The sequence below is a fragment of the Cibotium barometz genome, chromosome 36 (assembly GCF_041138505.1).
Source record: "Cibotium barometz isolate CiBa-2024 chromosome 36, ASM4113850v1, whole genome shotgun sequence".
Taxonomy (NCBI): Eukaryota; Viridiplantae; Streptophyta; class Polypodiopsida; order Cyatheales; family Cibotiaceae; genus Cibotium; species Cibotium barometz.
The window spans coordinates 18,388,656-18,410,039 of record NC_141081.1 but is presented as its reverse complement, the minus strand read 5'-3'; the positions used below and the strand labels follow the sequence as shown (position 1 = coordinate 18,410,039).

The following is a 21,384-nucleotide window of genomic DNA, read 5'->3' as shown; positions in this document are numbered from 1 at the left end:
TTCCCCTATTTTCTCGATCATTCGGTCAGCCCCCTCATAAACCTTGCCAATGCATGGCTCCCGTCCATCTGCAATCCGCATCAAGCGCATGATCGGCTTCATCATAGCATTGATAGTATTGACTTCATCCCAAAATGTGAAGTCTTGTATGGTTCTTGCAACCTCTATGCCGGCTCTTGAGCGAGAAAGTGCCCATCCCATCCACTCATTGCATACAACCAACTGCTTCAAAGGCAATTGCACTTTGGATAACCTCTTCATCATGAGAAAGTTATAACCAAAGCGTGTCTCTGAGTACTTCAAGAGATCCTTTTTGGCCGATCTGTTGCGGAATTCATTCAAAATAAACTGATGGTTTTGAATGAAGCTTATTATCTCCTTGCCTTTTTGAATGTGTGGATCAACCCATGGCAAGCTGCCAACATCCTTCAATAAGTTGCTCAAACAATGAGCAAAGCATGGACTGAATGTGATATGCGGATACCTGTCTTCAAGCTTAAGACCAGCTGCTCTATTTGTTGCCTCACCATCAGCTAAGAACTGAATAACATTCTCTGGTCCAACTTTCTCAATACCTTCGGCCCACTCTTCCACAAGCTGATCTGCAGTTTTTCCAGTCCCAGAAGCATCATGTGAGGAAATGAATTGCATTCTTCCTCGAGAACAAGCAACCATGCCATGAATGGACCTTTTTCGAGTGTCACTCCAACCATCTGCAATAAGTGACACACCATTCATTCTTTGCCCAACTTTCATGCACAGACTCTAAAGCACATTCAATTGCAGCTTTCTCCTTTTGCAACAAGGTGGTGCGTATGGTCTCATATGAAGGAGGCTTGTATGTTGGGCCATACCGTGCAATCTCTTGGACCATTTCAATGAAATATGGAGACCTGGCAACATTGAATGCTACATGATCATTATAAAAGAACCTTGCAACAGCTGCATCTACCCTCTCTTTCTTGCGGGGATCCCAAGCTGCTCCCAAGGTTTGCTGCTTGCCGGAACTTGCACCCATAGACTGCGAATCTTGGGAAAATGCAAAGCTCCCAAGTCCTCCATACTGTTGTCCATCTCCCAAGTGTACATCTTCCCCTTGTCTACTGAAGTAAGATGCATCAATTGCCGGTTTCTTTCGTGCACATGCTTTCTCCTCTTCACTTGGGTACTTTGCCAAAAGCTCTCTACGCATTTCAGGTGTTGTCCCTGGGCATTTGTTCACTTGTGCTTTTTCATTGTTCACATGGCATAGATGTGCTCTCACACGGTTTGCTCCTCCTGACTTCTCTTTGTTACATTGCTTGCATTTCCATCGTGTTGCACCTCCCTTAGATGAATACCTTTCTAGCCTTTCAACCTCATCCCACCAAGTAGCATTCGAAGCCGATCGCTTTGAACCCGAGTAAGCCATGATGTCTGCAAAATTGCAAATTCGGACAAAAAGTTGAATAGGCTTTCAAAGTTAACCATTTCAGAGAAATGAGTCCTTTTTTTTCTTTTGTTTAATGGGGAGAGACTGTGCAGTGTGCAGTGTGCAGTGTGCAGTCCAGATTGTGATTCACCATAGGTAATTTTTAAAACACCAAAAGTTCAAAGTTCAAACAAAAAAAGAGAGAGAGAAGAAAGAGAAAAGCTTCTTGCTGCCTTGCCTTTTAGATGAATGTAGTCTGCACAGTGCAAGGGCTGGGGGCCTGGCTGCCAGTGGCTGGGGCGACTGTACTATGCAGTACAGAATGTCAGAACAGCTGCTGTACGGGCAGGACAGTATGGGCGCTGTACTCGTGGAGTCGTGGACAGCAACGGCGGGTACAGGCGTGAACTCCGAAAAGCGACGGGCGGCGAAAGGCGTACGGGACTGGTGTGAATTTCTGAAAAGCGCCTAGCGCAAGGCTTATGGGCTTCATTTTTTTAAAAAAAAAATCCACGTCATCTGCACGTTCCCACGTGGGGGAACAGCAGGCTAGCGTTCCCTGGCCCGTTCCACCTACCGTTCGACCAACGTTCCCTGCCGTTCCACCTTTTTTCGACCACCTCAACGTTCCACCATTCGTTTCCAGCGTTCCACTGGTCCACGCGATGGGGGAACGCGTTCCACCGTTCCCAATGGGGGGAAACGGGGTTCCCCTGCTACTATGGTAGCAGCAGGGTGATAAAGCTGTGAATGCTGCCCTGCACTATGCTCCACAGTAAGACTGAACTGCAGTGCCAATGGAAAAAGCAAGCACTATATGACGAGGAAAAGGAGAATCCCCAATGTCATAGTGCTAATGCTAGAGCACAGTAGTACATAAATGTATCACCAGAAATACTTGGCAAAGATCATGTGGACATCAACTGCATCAAATCAAGAGGCATCGCATAATACCCCCCTGAAGGCAAGTACCAAATGCCAAGCTGAACTGCATGTAATCCACATCAATGCTTTGTAATAGCACCAGTGATAAGCATAAGAAGAGGTAGCAGATATACGCATGTGTAAAGGCAACAGGATCCAGAAGTCATGCTTGTGAGACATGCAATGTAAGCTGCAAAAGTGAAACTCATCAATGGAAGATCCGATGAGGAAAAATCAGCAATGGTAGGGCTGATAAAAGTAAAAATTCAGCAATGGGAAAAGCTGAAAATGGGGAGAAAAAGTGGAGGCTCGAGGCGGGCATCAGCCAATGCTATGAGAGGATAGGTAAACTCTCAGCGATGCCATGATCAGTGGCATGTATGGCAAGTGTAAGGATGCATAATCCCACAATGAATAATATACATGTGACATGTCAAAACCATGAGAGCAAGCCAACACTGGCCAAGTGTGTTAAAGGCACTCCCAGTAAACATCACATGTGAGAAAGTGACAATGTCAACACTGTAGAAACCATCCCGCTGCAAGGGAAAACAGCATAAAAGGCATCTCCAGTAGACATCTCATAAGAGAAAGCGTCTAGCAAAGAACCAGCATAAGGGTCAACAAGCATAAGTGACCATGAGGCATCACCAACTGCATGTGGGCAAGTAACCCCCCCCCCCCCCCCCTCTGAAATGCAAGGGAGAATTAGCAGCACTGAAACACGAGACTATCAAGAAAGATGAACAAATCAACGAACTGAAAGTGCAAGTGCAAGCCATGAAGACGAAGCAAGAGGAAGCACGAGAAGGACCCATACCTACAACACTACAAACAGAAACGACAAACCATGTTTCAAAGGTAAATTCAGTTAACTGACAACATTTTGTTAAAGAAGTCATATCAACGGTCAAAGAAAAGGAACGAATGGAAAGTAGCAAAAAGGTAATCAGAGTCGGTGGTCTTCCTCAAGGCTGGGATAGGGCAGACATAGCTCCAGAGCTTCGAGAAGACTACATATTAGATATAGATGTACTTACAGCACAACTGAGCAAAGTAGTCCCCTTCGTGGACTTAGGAGACCCTATCTCTATTATAGTAAAGGTTACACAGGCAAAAGTCTCCTATATGGACAACAATGAGAAAATAGCAATGATGAAGCAAACAAGGTCTCTCCAAGGGACAAAGGTATGGATAGCTGATGAACTCACCCCGCTACAACTCAAGAACAGATCGGCAGAGTTGAATAAAGTTAAAGAAGCAAGAAAGAATGGCAAATGGGCAGTATACAGAGGAGGACAAGCAATCATTAAAGAATTCCGTACCCCACCTCCCTCAAGAGCAAATCCATCCATGGATGAAATATAGCTATTTTTATTTTGAAACTCAATTTCGAACTAGATGCAATAGAACCCATTGTAATTTAAACTCTTAAGAGTCTTAAGAGTTCATTTTGAGTTATTTTTTTTTTCCAGTTTTATGCCTCTTTGGCATCGATACCAGAGTGGAATGTAAATGGATGTACCTGATCTGTCCCATAGGTCGGATTCGGCCTCCCGTGGACGTTAATATAACTTTCTTTCTTCTCTCTCTCTCTCTCTCTCTCTCTCTCGGGTCTTAGCATGTCTCCAGTCTCTCCCTCGGGCCTCTCCCTCTCTCTCTCTCTCAAGCCACAAGCCCATCTCTTTTCTTCTTCTTATCACAATGGTGAAGGAGATGAATGAAGCCTTCAAGTTGCACTCTATCCATTTCGAGAAATCCACCAACAAGTCCAAGTCGTGTAAGTGGACTTACAGGTATAGTGGCTAAAGCGGTGTCACAAGGCTTCTCCAACATCTCGCAAACATGGGGGGGAGGGCGCACCATGCAAGCAAGTCCCCCAAAGTGCATCCGATGACATGTTCAAGAAGATTAAGGGGTAACCGGGATAGTGGTGGGAACTCATCAGTGTATGACGAGGTCATCTCTTTGGTGCTGGAGGTGAATACATCCTCCCCTCCGGCTCCATAGCCGGTTCCGCCTCCACTCAAGCCTCCACCTAGAGGCAAAGGTTCGAGCAACCAAAGAGGCAAGCCACTCTTGCCAAAGCCATCGTGGGGTCCTCTTCTTTGTCTTCACATCTCTGAAAACGCCATCGCTTGACCACGATAGTGGTGGGAACTCGTCTGCGTATGATAAGATCATCTCGCTAGTGCTGGAGGTGAATACATCCTCCCCCTCCGGCTCCATAGCCGGTTCCGCCTCCACTCAAGCCTCCACCTAGAGGCAAAGGTTCGAGCAACCAAAGAGGCAAGCCACTCTTGCCGAAGCCATAGAGGGGTCCTCTACTTTAGCTTCAAATCTTTGAAAACACCAACGCCTAGCGAAGCTCGAGATTGCACGCACCACTATTGGGAGTAATCTCTCATTCCATGTGCTGGAAGTAGAGAAATGGAAGACAATGATCAAAGCCATTGTGAATGTAGGCCAACCAATGTGAAGGATGGACCAGCATAGGCTACTCCGACATGCGCACTAAGAGGCTCGATGAAGAGAAGGAGAGATTCAATAGGTCTCTCAATCCCATGCAAGAGAAGGGCCAAGTACGGGTGTAGCATCCTCTCTGATGGATGGAGCAACCGGAAGAAGAGGGGTATCATCAACATACTCATCTCTTGCCCTCTTGGCACTAACTTTTTGCGGGCCATGGATCCCGAGAAAGCGAGGAGGAAGACCTCAAGGCAAGTTCATATATCGCCATGTCAAGCAAGCAATTATAGAGGTGAGTTGCAAAATTTCAAACTGCATATAAATCATGACGATGTTGCATCCATAACCATTCATGTAATGATGTATGTTGGCGACCATGGCATGTAGGTCGGCCCAGAGAATGTGGTGCAAGTCGTCACTAACAATACATCAAATTGCCGTTAGATGGAGCGCTTGATCGGGGAGGACTACCCCTCCATAGTGTGGACCCCATGTGCCTCCAATTGCATTGCCTTGCTCATGGAGAACATAGGCAAGTTAATGTGGATGAAGGAAGTGATGGTAGACGCTTCATCCATTGTCACCTTCTTCACAACAAAGATGAAACTTTCTATGTTCCGCAAGCACAGCAAGCTAGAGTTGAAGAAGCCGTCGTCTACACGCTTTGCCTACATGTGGCTTTTATTGGAGCGGCTCTACGATGTCTATGTTCCGCAAGCATAGCAAGCTAGAGTCAAAGAAGCCGCCGTCCACACGCTTTGCCTACACCACACCCTTTGCCTACATGTCGCTTTTATTGGAACGGCTCTACGATGTCAAGTCTTCCCTTCTCCAAATGTCGAACGAATTGGATCAGCCGGAATCGGAAAAGTCCAAAGCCATACAACGGCTTTGCCTAAAGGAGTTTTGTCAAGCCATGCGCACAATCATCATTGCGGTCACACCGTTCTGTAGGGTTTTGCGCATCACGGACATGAGGGGGCTACTTGGACCTCCTCGCTCACTTCATGAGAGAGCCCATTGTAGAGTTGAGCGCTCCTCATTTCATCGATAACAAGTGCAAAGACATTTTGGCCATAGTGGAGAAGAGGTGGAAAAGGACGCAAAGACCTATCCATGATCTATCCGCCTTATTGCATCCGGCCTACAAATCATCGGCCCTCTTTAGCGACGTGGAGTTGCTTCAGGACCACGATGCTTTCTTTCCAAAAGCATTGCCATACGGGCCATTGCAGAGTTGAGCGCTCCTCCTTTCATCAACGAGAAGAAGTGCGAAGACATTTTGGCCATAGTGGAGAAGAGGTGGAAAAGGATGCAAAGACCTATCCATAGTCTATCTGCCTTATTGGATCCGGCACACAAATCGTCAGCTATCTTCAACGACGTGGAGTTGCTTCAGGACCACGATGCTTTCTTTCCAAAGGCATTGCCATAGGGGAAGTACCTGAGGAAGTCATTAGCTACAACGACCAAATAGAGGGGAGCCGCATTTGCATCTCCCACTTGCTGGAAGAGGAAATCAATGGTGAAGACTCTCTTTTGGTGGAAGATGTTCGGGTATGTGCATAGCCACCTCCAAAAGGTGGCTTTGAGGCTCTTAACGTACGATTGCTCTTCGGGTGTATGTAAGAGGAACTAGATCAAACACATGAAGATACGTAATTGCTTGAACACTCGACAGTTAGAGCGATCGCCACCCTAACTTGCACATGGTGCATGCTTGTCAAGTTGTAATAATGCAATTTGCAATATATTTACTAATATGTGTATAATCATTGATATGATTATGTAATTTGCAATGTATTTACTAATATGTGTATAATCATTGATATGATTATGTAATTTGTAAAATGTAGGTGACTGTGGATGCATCCAAGCTGACAGAGGACACTCTTGAGAGTGTCCATAAAGAGCACGATGAGGAGGAGTGGATCTATGCAAAGATCTATAGAGAGCTCGAGACGGTTGATCGACGACTTACTCGCACTCCTCGTGGGCATGCAGCTAGCGGCAGAGGAGTGCAAGTAGGCACCCGTGGATACACCATTCATCATGGTTCCAGAGGTCGGTGCAGCCCTACGTACGGCGCCGTTCCAGTAGCTCTTCAGACATTCTTGAAGATGAGGATGCTCCCCTTGGCTTCTCAAATTACGTCAGAAAGCCCGAGTTTGACGACGACGACAACCTCCTTAGCGATGGCAACTTCGTCGAGGGCTCGGAGGTGCCCTCTTCTCCTACAAATGATCTCAGCAAGAGCTCCGACAGTGATGCCTTGTCCATCTAGACACCAAGGAGTTCTTACATCACTTATTAGTGTGTTTGACAGTTAAATTTCTGAGCATATATTTTTCTAGAAACTTAATGGATCTTTGGTCGATTGGCAAGAAAATTGTTAGACATAGCTCCTTTCTTTGCTTGGACAAGATTTTGGGCACTTTGGACAATCTAGATTGGTCACAATCGGCTAGTTTTCTAGCTGCCTCAAATTGAGAAGTATTACTACTTCCATCAATCATTGCGTCAATCTTTATGACTATTCTCAGCTACAACAACTAGACCAGTTGCATCTAGACTTGTTTTTCCACTGCTTTTAGTTGTACATTGCATGAGAAGTGCCCTTATCTTGGGGGCTCTTCTCTTTATACAATAAAAAGAAAGTGTGGTTTTACCAAAAAAAAAAAAGTGTGTACAAAGGTCGTTTTGGTGATATGAAACAGCCTAAGTAAGAACCCACCTACCTGTGTATCCACCCCAAACCAACAACTGACATTTGATAGCTCGAGAAGCGCACCCATAGCACTGCGACACAGCACACAAACCATTGTAACCACGAACAAACAAGGGAAACGAATAGGGATTTGGCTATAGCACTCACCATAGGCTCCAAACCAAATACAACGGTAAGCCACCACCAAGCTAGACATCGGCACAACCTTGGCAAGCCGGCGTCCACAAGGCATGCACATCCCATTCCACACCCCCAACCCTCATGGCTGTCATTGGCATCGCTAACCAATGGGCTAACCACTAGCTAGAACCCTGGGATGCCCCACACCAAAATAGAGCTCCCACACTGGAACTCACTACAAATGAGCCAAGATCCCAACTTTATAGCCTCAATGACCACCACTTCACACTGCTATAAGAACTGTCCGACTGGCCTCCAACACTGGCCTCGTTAACACCGGAAATAACATTTTCCCCTACTAACAAAAGGAAGACTAGGAGACAAACTTTGGATACTGGCGTCGAAGTGAAGCAACATTCTCCTAAGAATTGTCTTTACTGACACAATCCTTCTAGTTAATGAACCACTCAAAAACTGTCATGTTTCTAAGGGTTCGTTTCCTACAATCAACAACCGTGTCTGGTTCATGGGGAAGTCTCACAAGTTCCTTGTCAAAAACCAAGTTATCTCTTGCACCCAGCACCTCTTTCAATCTACTCACATGAAAGATAGGATGCACGAATACATCATCTTGAAGACCTGACCTCTACGCAACCTCATTGAACTTTTTACAAATCAAATAAGGTCCTGAATATCTCACAGACAACTTAAAGACTTTTACAATTCTCATGGAATTCTTAAGTAAATCCAATTGCCTTCTTCCAAGACTCTAGGTGATCGGTTCTAATTAGCATAGAATGTGCACACTTTATGCTTTCTCTTGCAAATTGCAACATCTCTTGCTGTTGTTTCAAGAAATCAATCGTAGCACCTACACGGACTTTCTCTAAACCAATCATCCACGGGTCTCTGGACTAATAGCCATACATCATCATAAAAGGGATCATCTTAGTAGCAAAATGCGTAGTGCTATTGTAAGCAAACTCTACTAGTGGAAGATAATCTTCCCAATCAGACTGCTTCATAGAGACATATGCACGCAGCATGTCTTCCTTCACATGTTCGATCTACCCATTAGACTCAAGATGGTCCAATGAACTCATACTCACCTTAGTGTCCACTTTATTGAACACCTCACACCAGAAATGTCCAATAAACTTCAGATCTCATTCACTAACAATATCAACTATCAAGCCATAAAGACTAAACAACTTCTCAACAAACAAAAACAGCAAGTTCCACAGCTCCAATTTTCTCTTTTGGTAGGAATAAATGTAGCCATCTTAGTAAATCAATCAAAAACAAACCAAGTGGCATTATTCCCTCTGAAAGTCCATGGTAATCTAACCACAAAATCCATAGAAATACTCTTGCATTTATTTTCAGCTATTTTCAATGGCATCAGTTGACAGGCACGAGGCAAGTCTGGTTGTTAAAGGCTATTCCCAAGAGAAGGGGATAGACTATGATGAAACCTTTGCCCCAACTTCAAAAATCACAACCATTCGCACAGTCAGTGCATTGGCAGCTCACCACGGTTGGAGTATGCATTGGTTGGACATAAAGATGGCATTTTTGAATGGGGATCTTTTGGAAGAGATGTATGTACAACAACCTATCAGCTTTGTAATTGCACGACATGAAAGCAAGGTATGTCTTTTAAAGAAGGCACCCTATGGTCTCAAACAAGCTCCTCAAGCTTGGTATGAAAAGATTCACGCACATTTGGCCAGCAAGGGATTCCAAAATAGTCCCTCTGAGAGTACTCTTTATGTGCAAAGAGATGGTTCAGACATAATGACAGTCATCCTATATGTGGATGATGTGATCTTGACAAGGAACACTGACCTGAAAATTTCAGCTTTCAAAGCTGAATTACAAAAGGCATTTGAGATGTCATACCTTGGTCGTTTACTATTTGGGCATACAATTCAAACAAAATATTGTGGCATTGTTATGTCTCAATCAAAGTATATTCGGGGGCTTTTGAAAAGGTTTTGCATGGAGGGTAGCAAGCCTATTGCAATTTGCCACACAATTTGAGACAGGTGTAAAGCTCAGTAGTAGCTTTGATGCAGGTGAGCCTTTTGATGCTACCATGCACGTAACTATTCCCTAATTTCTCGGGATTCATATTGTAAATTCTCTATTATCCATGGACATGGGTGTTGGACACTACATGTAGCTATGGAATGTTTATGGTTAAGCTTCCCATGCATGTGTATGCTAGCTGTATCTACGAGATACTGGCTGCATAGAAGCATGTTAAGCATTTGTGATGGATCTTGAAGAACCAAATGCAATACATAATGCCATGGATATTTGATGGATCTTGGAGAGCAAAATACCATAGCCCTTGTAAATATCAAGTACTTATAAATAGATGGTTTCTTCCAAAATATGTATTTAATGCATACATTTGTGTGCATGGCTTATTTTTATTTGCATGAATTGTTTTGTTTGCCTGAACAATGCTTGTATTTTATTGCATGAGAAGCTCATGGATTTGGGGACGCCTGAATTGCACCCATGGGTTAGTATGTTGCATAACTTGTCTTCAATTATTTTGTATTGATGGATTTGTACAGGAATAATTGACATTTTGAAGGCAGCCCACTCTTATGCGAGTTTTCTATCTCTATGCATGCATGCATTACAGTCTAGCTAAGTAATGTTGATAAACTTCTTCTCCATGTTGAGAAACCTCCATGCATGCAACATGCATAGTTAGAAACCGCCATATATGCGACATGCATAGTTAGAAATCCTCATGCATGCGACATGCATGGCCAGCAACCCCCATACATGCAACATGCAAGCTTTTTCAGCTACATGCATGCATCATGCAATGCTTTATCTTTTCATGCGCCTAAAAGTGTGCCATGCAAGCTTACTTTACTTAAAAGTAAATCATGCAAGCTCACTTTTCCCATGCAAGCTAGTTAACTCCAAAGAAAAAGATAAAAAGTAAACTTTTTCTCCTCTTTTAGCTACACGAGTTGCTACTTTGCTAATAGCCCTTCTTTGATCCAAAAGTCTTGCACAAACCTCTCCCTACGACATCTTTTCATGAGCAATAACCTCCACTCCTCCTCTTCTTGTAGGCGCCTCCTTTTAGGCTGAGTAGAACTCTAAATTTAGATTTCCAGCCTCATTCAAGAGTACTTCTTGGCCTTTGTTTATTGCTCTATCTAATACAATTATTGTAGAGTATTTTTCCAACCATACCATAGTGTTTTTACCTCTCCAAAACACTTAGAAGCTGGCTGAATTCTGATTTTCAGAATTGAAAGTCTCTATTCAAGTTAGAAGAAGAAAAAGAAGACAAATTCCCAACATTGAAGCTATGGAAGAATCGTCTTAGATCCGGTTGCTACAAGTTCTATGCAGGAGAACCCTTGGGAAGTGCTGGACATTCTCCTAAGGCTGATTTTCAGCCATTAGAAGGTTGATTTTATTGAAGTTAAGCTACATCTGAAGAAATCGGGATTGCTGGGCAATCTTGGTGAAGGGTGCTAGGCACCATATTGCTAACTTGTAGTTGGGCTACTTGTAGGCAAGTATAGTGTCTGTAAGTTGTTTTCATATTCAATCATTTTGGAAGAAACACTGGTGTGTGGCTGGGCCAATCCACCCGTTTTATGTACTTGTAAACTTCTTACTCCCTTAAGGCAATACATATCCTTCAAGGGGGAGGGGGGGGACCAACCCATCTTCTGGTCCCTAGTGTAGTATCATTTCTTTCAAGTACTTCCACATTGTAACATCAATTGTTATGGCTATATATGTGGGATATGGCAGTGATCAAAGGATCATAAATCTTGTGATTTCAGTATTAAATTGTTATGGCTATGTATGTGGGATATGGCAGTGATCAAAGGATGATAAATCTTGTGATTTCAGTATTAAATCGTGTATAACCACGTCCCCGAGTGTGACAATGTATAGCCAGGCTTTGGGATGCCTTGTATGTTTGTGCTCGACATGGTAAGATATAGCTTATGGTGTTTCCCTATTGAGCAAATTTATGCATAGCTCATGGATAAACATTGGCACACTATCAAGCGCATTTTTAAATACCTCCAAGGCACACAGGCTTGTGGATTGTTTTATGCCAAGGAGATGATTTTCAGCTATGCGCTTCCAGTTATTCAAACTGGGCTGGCAACTATGATCGACGAGTGGTTTTTGCTTTTTGTTGAAAAGTTATTCCATCTCACGGCTTAGCAAAAAGAAACCTACAGTGGCTACATCTTCATGTGAATCTAAGTACAAAGCAGTCTTCACAGCAGCCATGGTTGAGTGTATGTGGCTAATGAGGTTACTTGATGACCTGTATGCATGCCATCAATAGGGTGCTACTCCCCTACTTACAAATAGTCGAAGTGCTATGGCTATTGCGCAGAACCCAGTTTTCCACGCATGGACCAAGCACATAGACGTACCTTGTCATTATGTGTGGGAGAGCCTTCATGCAGGTGATATTAGCCTCATCTATTGTCCATCACGATTCACAAGACAACCTGACAGATCTCTTCACCAAGGCGCTTCCTACTGAGAGGTTCAAAGGTTTTCACAAAGCCCTGAAAAATCTTCCCAAGTGATGCTCATGAAGAAAGAGAATGTCGATACAACCTCCCACTAAGGCTCTCTGCAGCTCCTCAAACAAGACTCCCAGTCAAGAGCGGCATGCCGCCCAATCCCTGAATGTTCCAAGATACCATCCGCATGAGAGGGGTCAAGTGGGATGCGATCTATCTGAGTTGCCCTCCACCCTTTAAGACTTGGGCGAGGGTTTGGATGACTGCCCTAGTCTGTCCTGTTCCCCGATCCTATTCTCGTGTGAACCCACTCCGCTCTAGCATGGTTGTACGCATAAACTGGCTCCAACTATCACAATAGAAGTATCTGTAGGAGAGGGGAAGGGGGACCACCAACGATACATGAAGGTAGACGAAGAGTATCACCTCCAAACTCGAGCTCTCGAGCTCAGCATCTAGGTTTCCATGGCTTGATCCTCCAAGCTCCATTTGGGCCAAGAGAGACAAAAGTAAGAAACAATGTCTTTGAGGCGCACGTCTCCCAGGTGGTGAGAGAGATCTATCACTTGTCCATGAATAGTGGAGGAGACAGCCTCGAGACTCCACTCACGCTCTATTGCTACACTCAATGGGAAGGAGAAGATCATTGCTCCACTATCCAAAGTGGCCGGTCTAGATCGGTGAAAGATGACACAAACCCAAAGAGGGGCCAAAGTCTGCAAAAGCACAGGCATCCACAAGTAGGCATCTAAAGAAGATGTAGTCTACTGGATATTCCATGAATGGGGGGGACCACATGCAGACTCCCGGGTAATGGCTCTCAAAACCAAAGCAACAACCATCATCACTAAAGGCTTCGAGAAGTGATGAATCAGTTTGCATATGAAACCCACATCATGGCTCCTCCCATGGGTCACAGGAGCTGCTAGCAATCGGCACGAGTGCTAAAGAGACGCCGAGGGAGTGTTTTATGCCATTTTTTGTCCAAGCAAACTGGTCGACCAACTTCCTTCCATAATTCAACATTGTTAAGTAGTTCATTCATCATCCAAGCATTCTCATAAGTTAGTAGAGCGTATCTAGCGCCATAGGTCAACCCCTTTGGGGCTAACCAAGGGCCTCAGCCATGTACATACATTCAGCAGCCTTTTTGTTCCTTATAATACAAAGAAAAACTTGACATCAACTATATCTCTCTTCTCTTCTCTCCTCTCTTAATCATGTTTAAATCACCATCTTGTTCTTAATCAAGCTTAAGGTTGTGGATCAATACAGCAAGGCTTCCGCACATGCAACATTGGTATCAGACCATTCATTCAGGCTCAACCACTAAGCATAGTCCCGAGGAAGGTGCACAGTTCCAGCAGAAGAATGCAACAGGGTAGCAAATGGAGTGGTTTGCAACATGCTAAGCTAGAGGAAGCATTCCCTAAGGGTATGTACGCATAACCAGTACATCATTAAGCTCTCAGATCAGTTCCAAAGGCCTAGCAACAGGCATGATCAGTTCTAGTAGGTGACCCACCATTGTGTTGAGGATAACGGAAAAGCAAGCATCGGGACAGCAATGGAACAGATTCTCTCTTCAACAAGACTTGGAAGTAGAGATCAGAAGTGGAAGATGCTCAGACCAAAACATCAGTCAATGTCAAAGTCAGAAGTAGAAATTTAAGATCAAAGTCAACAGCAGTCCAAGGAGGAAGAATGACAGAGTGTCCACTCCGTCACATAAAGTTTAGCAAGAGGGGATGTCACGTGCACGTCCGTGCCATTGCTAAATCTTAGCATACATCATTAATCCTTGATTATTCATCACTTAGGACAGCAGTTAGGTCATCAACATCATCAGAATCAGAATCATCATCATCATCAATAGTAGCACCATCATCATTAGCCTCATCATCAGTAGCATCAGCATCATCATTAGTCTCATCATCATTATCATCATCATCACCAGTAGCACCATCATCACCATGGGAAGGCTTGGGATCCTATCGACAACCAACAGGAGTTCCAATAGCAGGCAGCAAAGTGCTGAATTGAAGGTCAAGCTGTGTGGGCAGCATGGGAGAAAAGCGCAGCAAATAAAACGAGTTTTATGCCATTTTTTGTCCAAGCAAACTGGCCAACCACCTTCCTTGCATATATGTGTAGCACAAGTCATAATTAAACATTGTTAAGTAGTTCATTCATCATCCAAGCATTCTCATAAGTCCGTAGAGCATATGTAGGACCATAGGTCAACCCCTTTGGGGCTGACCAAGGGCCTAAGCCATGTACATACATTCAACAACCTTTTCGTACCATATAATACAAAGAAAAACCTAACACCAACTATCTCTCTCTCCTCTGTCTTAATCATGCTTAAATTAGCATCTTGTTCTTAATCAAACTTAGGGCTGTGGATCAGTACAGCCAAGCTTCCGCGCATGCAACATTGGTATCAGTTTCGGTAGGAGACCCACCACTATGCTAAGGGTAAGGGAAAAGCAAGCATGGGCACAACAGTGGAACAAATGCTCAATTCTTCAACAAGACTTGGAAGTGGAGATCATAAGTGGAAGGTGATGTCACCAGCCTGGACATTTCCCAGTATGAAAGGGGTCTGGTGGACTCCAAGATGTCTAAATATTTGGAGAGTACAAGCTTTGGGAATGGGGATTATCCTAGAATACAGAGGACCACACTCCTAAAATTTAGGAGACTTGCTATTTTTGGCCCAAACTCCAATGGAAATCCTGTTCGCGTCATTACATCTGGAATTGAGCAAATACCAAGAGTTCGAAAAGTGCCTATGACAGAATGTCTACTAGTTGGGCTATTTTTAGAGGTAAAGATTATGGGGGAACCCATCTCTTAGATTGGGACACGTGACAGGATCAAAGTATGACAAGTGGCCTCACACTTGTCAGAAAATGGATCAAAGTGAGACAAGTGGCCTCACACTTGTCACTCCAGCTATTGTGTGGCTCTCCACTTGTCATCATAGCCTTCTCTTTCCATTTTTACTCATGGAAGCCCCAAATCTATAAATTGGAGCCCTCTCTCTTCATTAATGGAGGCTCTCTTGCTGCACACTAGCCTCTACCACCGTTTTACAGGCTGCCCTAATGTTAGCTACTCTCTTTCTCTCTCTCTTGAAGGCTGCCCATGAAGAATACCAGCAGTTGAGGACTATTTTGGAGGCTTCCATCACGAAGAAAAACTTAAGGCAAGGGTATTTAATCATTTTATTATGATTTCTAGCCATTGTACTTGTTGTACCAGCCCTTGTACTTTTTGTACCTGCCACTGTACTGGCTGTACCAACCCTTGTACCTCTTGTATCAACCATTGTACTTGTTGTATCGGCTGAGTGGAGAGTTGTACTTGCTGTACCAGCTCTATTGCATGAAGACCCGTGGTTTTTGGGGAAGAATCGGTACCCACACGGAGGTATATGGATTATATTGTTGGTTCGGCATTTCTAGAGCCTGTGTTTCGGCTTGGTAGCCTCGTGTTGGGCTGTGTTATGGCATTTGTATATGGATAATCCGGCATTGCCCGTGGGGAGAGTAAGGCCCTCAAAGCTTATACATGATATTATTCTCCTTGGGTAATAAAATACTCCAAGGGGGGGGGGTCGGCCCATTCCGGCTTTATGCGGTGTCACATGTGCAAGCTCCATTTTCAGCATTTGTGGATGTTTTGTCCAGCTTTATGTTTTATGCAAAGTGATGATGGATACGTGTTAAGGCTCTGGCCATGTTTAAATGTTTTAATATGCATTGATGGTATCAACAAGTGTATCAAAGGCCCTAGTCCCCTGGGTGCTGCCGCGAGTTACAGGTGCTCGGACAAATATATCAGTCAGTATCAAAGACAGCAGTAGAAGTTTAAGATCAAAGTTAGTAGCAGTCCAAGAAGGAAGCATGATAGAGTGTCCACCCCGTCATCAAGTTTAGCAAGAGGGGATGTCACGTGCACGCTCATGCCATGGCTAAACCTCAGCACGAACATCAATAATCCTTGATTAGTCATCAATTAGGACAGCAATTAGGTCACAACATCATCTTCATCAAGTCATCATCAACACTAGCAACAACATGCCCGAGCCATGGCTAAACCTCAGCATGAGCATCATTAATACTCAATTAATCATCAATTAGGACAACAATTAGGTCATCAACATTATCTTCATCAAATCATCATCAACAATAGTAACATTAACATCAATAGAATCAACATCATCATTAGCCTCATCATTATTATTCATCACCATCATCACCATGGGAAGGCTTGGGATCCTATCAACAACCAACAGAATGCTATGCTATCGACAACCAGCACCTGTTCCAACATCAGGCAACCAAGTGCTGAATTGAAGGAAAGGTTGTGTGGGCAGGATGGGAGAAAAGCGCAACAAATAAAAGAAGTTTTATGCCATTTTTTATCCACACAAACTAGCCGACAGCCTCTGTGGGCGGACCATCTTCCTTGCATTATATATATATATATGTATATGTACATATATATATAATACATATATATATATATATACATATATATATATATACATATATACATATATATATATATACATATATACATATATATATATACATATATTATACAAATATATATTATATTATAATATAATTAGTATATATTATAATATATAAAATATAATACACACACACACACACACACACACACACATACATACATACATACATACATACATACATATATATATATATATATATATATATATATATATATATATATATATATATGCACTAGTCATAATGCAACATTGTTGAGTAGTTCAGTCATCGTCCAAGCAACCTCATAAGTCAATAGAGCATATGTAGGGCCAGAGGTCAATCCCTTTCGGGCTAACCAAGGGCCTAAGCCATGTACATACATTCAACAACCTTTTTGTACCATATAATACAAAGAGAAACCTGACACCAACTATCTCTCTCTTCTTCTCTCTCCCCTGTCTTAATCATGTTTAAATCAACATCTTGTTCTTAATCAAGCTTAGGGTTGTGGATCAGTACAGCAAGGCTTCCGCACATGCCGCATGCACGGAAGCATCTTGGTCTTAATCAAGCTTACGGCTATAGATCAATACAACAAGGCTTCCGAGCATGCTCCATGCGAGGAAGCCTTGTTGTACTAATCCACAACCCTATGCTTGATTAAGAACAAGATGATGATTAATTTGGTAGCCTAAGACCCTTTTACAAAAGCATGCAAGCAGAGCTACCCACGTGGCTGCAGTATAAGCCCTAATTTTGAAACGGATTCCTAATTTTGTAAAAGCGATGAATGCCCAATGAATGGCTTTTTATGTAAAAGCGATTAGCTGAACCCAAACTCGAATGCAAGAGCTAATAGCGATGAATGCCCATCAACGGCTTTTCATGTGAAAGCGATTAGCTAAACCCAAACCCGAATAGCTGCACAAGTGAGAGCAAATGCTAGACCTCTAGATCAAGCACCTTTTGAGCACACAGGGCACCTTGTGAGGTAGCTTCCCCTCTCCAATCGCCATTTCTTCTCTTTGTCTCTCTTGCACACACGCACACACACACACACACACACACAAACACACACATCCCGATTCCCTAAGAAGCTCGTGCGATATTGTGCTATTAGCTCTTGTATGCGTGTGAGAGAGGCAAGCTGTTATGGGCGTGCAATGCCGCTGACCCCTTTTGCTCCTTATGGCTGGCACCCATTTATGAGACTCTTTTGTGGGCTTGTGTGTAAGGCCCATGGGCGCCCAAAAGCATGGAAAGGATATTAATATCATAGTAGTTAGGGGGTTGTTTGAAATGGGTTTCCTAAAAGTTTCAAACAGGTTTCGTAAAATCAGACCAAAGTTTCCTACCTATAGGTTTTTGCATGTACAAAATTTCAATATATACTGTATAAAATATGTAAAAATAACACTAAATGCATAGAATACATGGAAACATCAATTTGAAGCCTACACTCTTTGAATCACAAATAACAAAAGAGTCGCACAAATTTCGACGTTAGATTTGGGACCAAAAAAAAGGTCAAAAAATTTACTTGAAAAAAACGTGTTTCCTACAGGAAACGTTTCCAAGTTTCCTTTCTTGTAGGAAACGCGTTTCCTAACTACTATGGATACTATGAAGACGGCAAGCTGTTTCTCGGCCCTCGACGAGAAGCCTGGAGGTTTCATCCAAGAAGAAACCTGAAAGCATGCAAATTGTCAGTTTTGGGGACAGCTTGACGCAATTTTTGCTCTACCGGGAGCTCTATTTGTCCGATAGAGTCAATCTAGGACTCTGCGCTCATATAAAGAAGTTGTTTTGCAAAGTGCAGGTCATCATTTTCAGGGCCTGAACAGAGTCATGTATGTGTTGGATGCATTCATGGGTTTCTTTCTTATATGTACCGTAGACTGAGTGGGTCATCTTGTGTGTTTCCCTACAACAAAATCCTGATTTCAAGGAAGAATTTTGAGAAGGGCAACAGGGCCTTGTGCTGGAGATCACAGGTTGCAAGGTGAGTGAACTTTTGAAGCTTTTATGTGTCAAATTTTTGTCCATTTGACATTGCACTCGTGCATTCCTTGTATGGTTGTCTATTCATATGGTGTAGTAAGGTTGTAGTCCATGCTTCTGGTGTAGTTGGTTTGTGGACGGGTTGTAGTCAATTATGGACATCATTTTCAATGCACGAGTCACATGGTTATGTGGTTTATAAGTGAAGCGTAGGTCAGCATGCACACTTGAGGAGTTTCCTAATGGGTTTCATGCCGGTCATCATGCATGACCTGATGTGGTTTCTTAGATCTTCTTTTTAAGACCACGTAACACTGTGTTTGTCATCATACACACTCGGCAAACATAAAGAGAAGTTAAAAAGTTGGTGTTTACCTTGTGTAGCCTAAGACCCTTTCACAAAAGCATGCAAGTAGAACTACCCACGTGGCAACAGTATAGAGCCCTCAAACACGGGCACAATTAAAACCTAAACTCGCCAAAAGCCCTAATTTTGAAAGGGATTCCTAGTAAAGTTTGCGATGGCGGCCGCAGAGCTGGATGCATTGGATTTTGAGCCTAATGTGGAAGGCGATCTCCTGGATAAGGACACAGCCATGGAGGAGGGCGAAGCAGCCCCGGCCCCTACTGCCCCCAAGCTCAAGTCCACTATCACGGGAGGCACTACAGGCACCTCCTAGACTGCTAGAGGAGCCCGCAAGAAGACCAACAGCCAGAGCTTCCATGTGACAAAGCGGACCATGAATGTTCCAGAAGCCCCCAAGAAGACCAAAGGCCGAGCCTTCTATGATAGAGAAGACCTGAAACGTTCCAAACGATTTACTGGAAAAGAGCTAGAATCGCTCTTCTCAGATGGTGGTCCTGGACCACAATGCTCTATCGAAGGATGGATAATCTTGGTCATCGGGGTGCATGAAGAGGCGTAGGAGGACGATCTACATGAACTATTTGATGCTACATGAACTATTTGGTGAATCTGGGGAGATGGACACTTATCTTTACAATCATAATACAAATTTTGAGCCTAAGCTCAGGGCTATGGTGGTACTCCCTTGAGTGCATATGTGTGGTATTCCACTTGAGTACATCTCTAACCCTAACCCTAATCTTTCTTACCCCATGTGGCAGCAGTAAAGAGCCCTCAAGCACGCACACAATTAAAATAACGCAAATAAAAAAGCCCTGGTCTTCTCAAGGTTAAAATAAATCAAATCAAAATTTCCCCTGAGTAGAGCAGAACGAATCCTTATGCCTCACAATATATCTGCCTCTTCATAGACAATCGCAAGGCCCTCAAGCATAAAGAAACCAAGAAGAAGCTTGCAAAACAGGGCCTCTTCATAGCCCCCTCTCCATAGCCCTCAACTACTCAAGGTAAAAATAAAGCAAATCAAAGCTGCCCTGAAGGAGAGAAGGACGAATCCTTGCACCTCACAATATATCTGCCTATTCGTAGAGGATCGCAAGGGCCCCAAGCAAAAAGAAATCATGCAAAAGCTTGCAAAAAAGGGCCTCTATATAGACCCCTCTCCAAACTTAGCACAGACTACAAAGCCTCTAAGGTAGAACACAAGCTTTGCGGTAGTGCACAGCAAGCGTTTCATAGGCTACCAAGTCTGAACATTGTCTCTTGGGCTGCCTTGATTGCAGGATATGCTCAACAAGGGCAAGGTGGGCAAGCACTTTATTGTTATGAACACTTGTAAATCAAGGGTGTCTCTGCAGACCTCGTGATATATGTTTGTTGCGTGAAAGCTTGTGGGAGAGGAGTCACAAAAAAAAGGGCAAGAAATGCATGCTGAAATTGAACAGATGGGGCTGCTTGAAACAGATCTAGTTATTGGCAGCACATTGATTGATATGTACGCTAGAGGTAGGTCATTTGAGAGATCACAGGAAGATTTTGACAAGCTTCCACTTTGAAATGTAGTCTCTTCGAATGCATTGATTGTTGGAAATGTTGAACATGGGCAAGGTGAAAAAAAAAATCGAATGCTTTGAATTAATGTAGCATGAAGGTGTCTCCCCAAGTATCTCTTGACAACTTGTGGTACCATTGGAGCTTGGGACTGTTAGAATTTATGCATCTCAGTGTTTTGGGATTGTAACATTTATTTGGCATTTTATGTATTTTCTCCTCTATTTATGGGTCGTGAGCTGGTCGGCCTACTTTAGTGCAGTCGACCAGGTCATTCATGCACTATATAAGGAGTTCCCCCATTTCTCACTTATCCATCCAATGATCAATCCCTTACAAGTTCAACATTTCCTTGCTGGCCGATTGCCATTGTAAAGCTTCAAGCTAATATAAAAGGTGATCTTGTCCACAAGCTCTCTCTACTCTCTTGTCTTGTTTATGCTTCCGCCTGTGCATTCTCCAACATAGTATCACTTGCTTAGGTTCACGCTGCTCCATCTTCTGCAAATCTGCCCACCTTCTAATCTGTGCCTTGCGTTTTCTGCCCTAGATCCTCCTAGCTGCAAATCAATCCCAAACAGTCACTGCGTTTCCCTAATCTGTTGTGTTTTCTGGTCAAGCTAGCCCTTTTCTTGCTGCCGGTCAGTTTCTTGGCTGTGTTTTTGTAACTTGGTTGAACACAATGCTAATCAATACACTTAAATACACTAAGATTTGATGGACACTTGCTCAAATACAAGAAGTAA

At 43.4% G+C, this 21,384-nt stretch overlaps 1 protein-coding gene across 1 annotated transcript in view; it reads right to left on the bottom strand.

Annotated features, from left to right (window-relative positions):
- The window catches only part of LOC147617566 (uncharacterized), an 84,554-nt gene that overhangs the window by 4,709 nt on the left and 58,461 nt on the right, over nt 1–21,384 (bottom strand). The window lies entirely within an intron of this gene.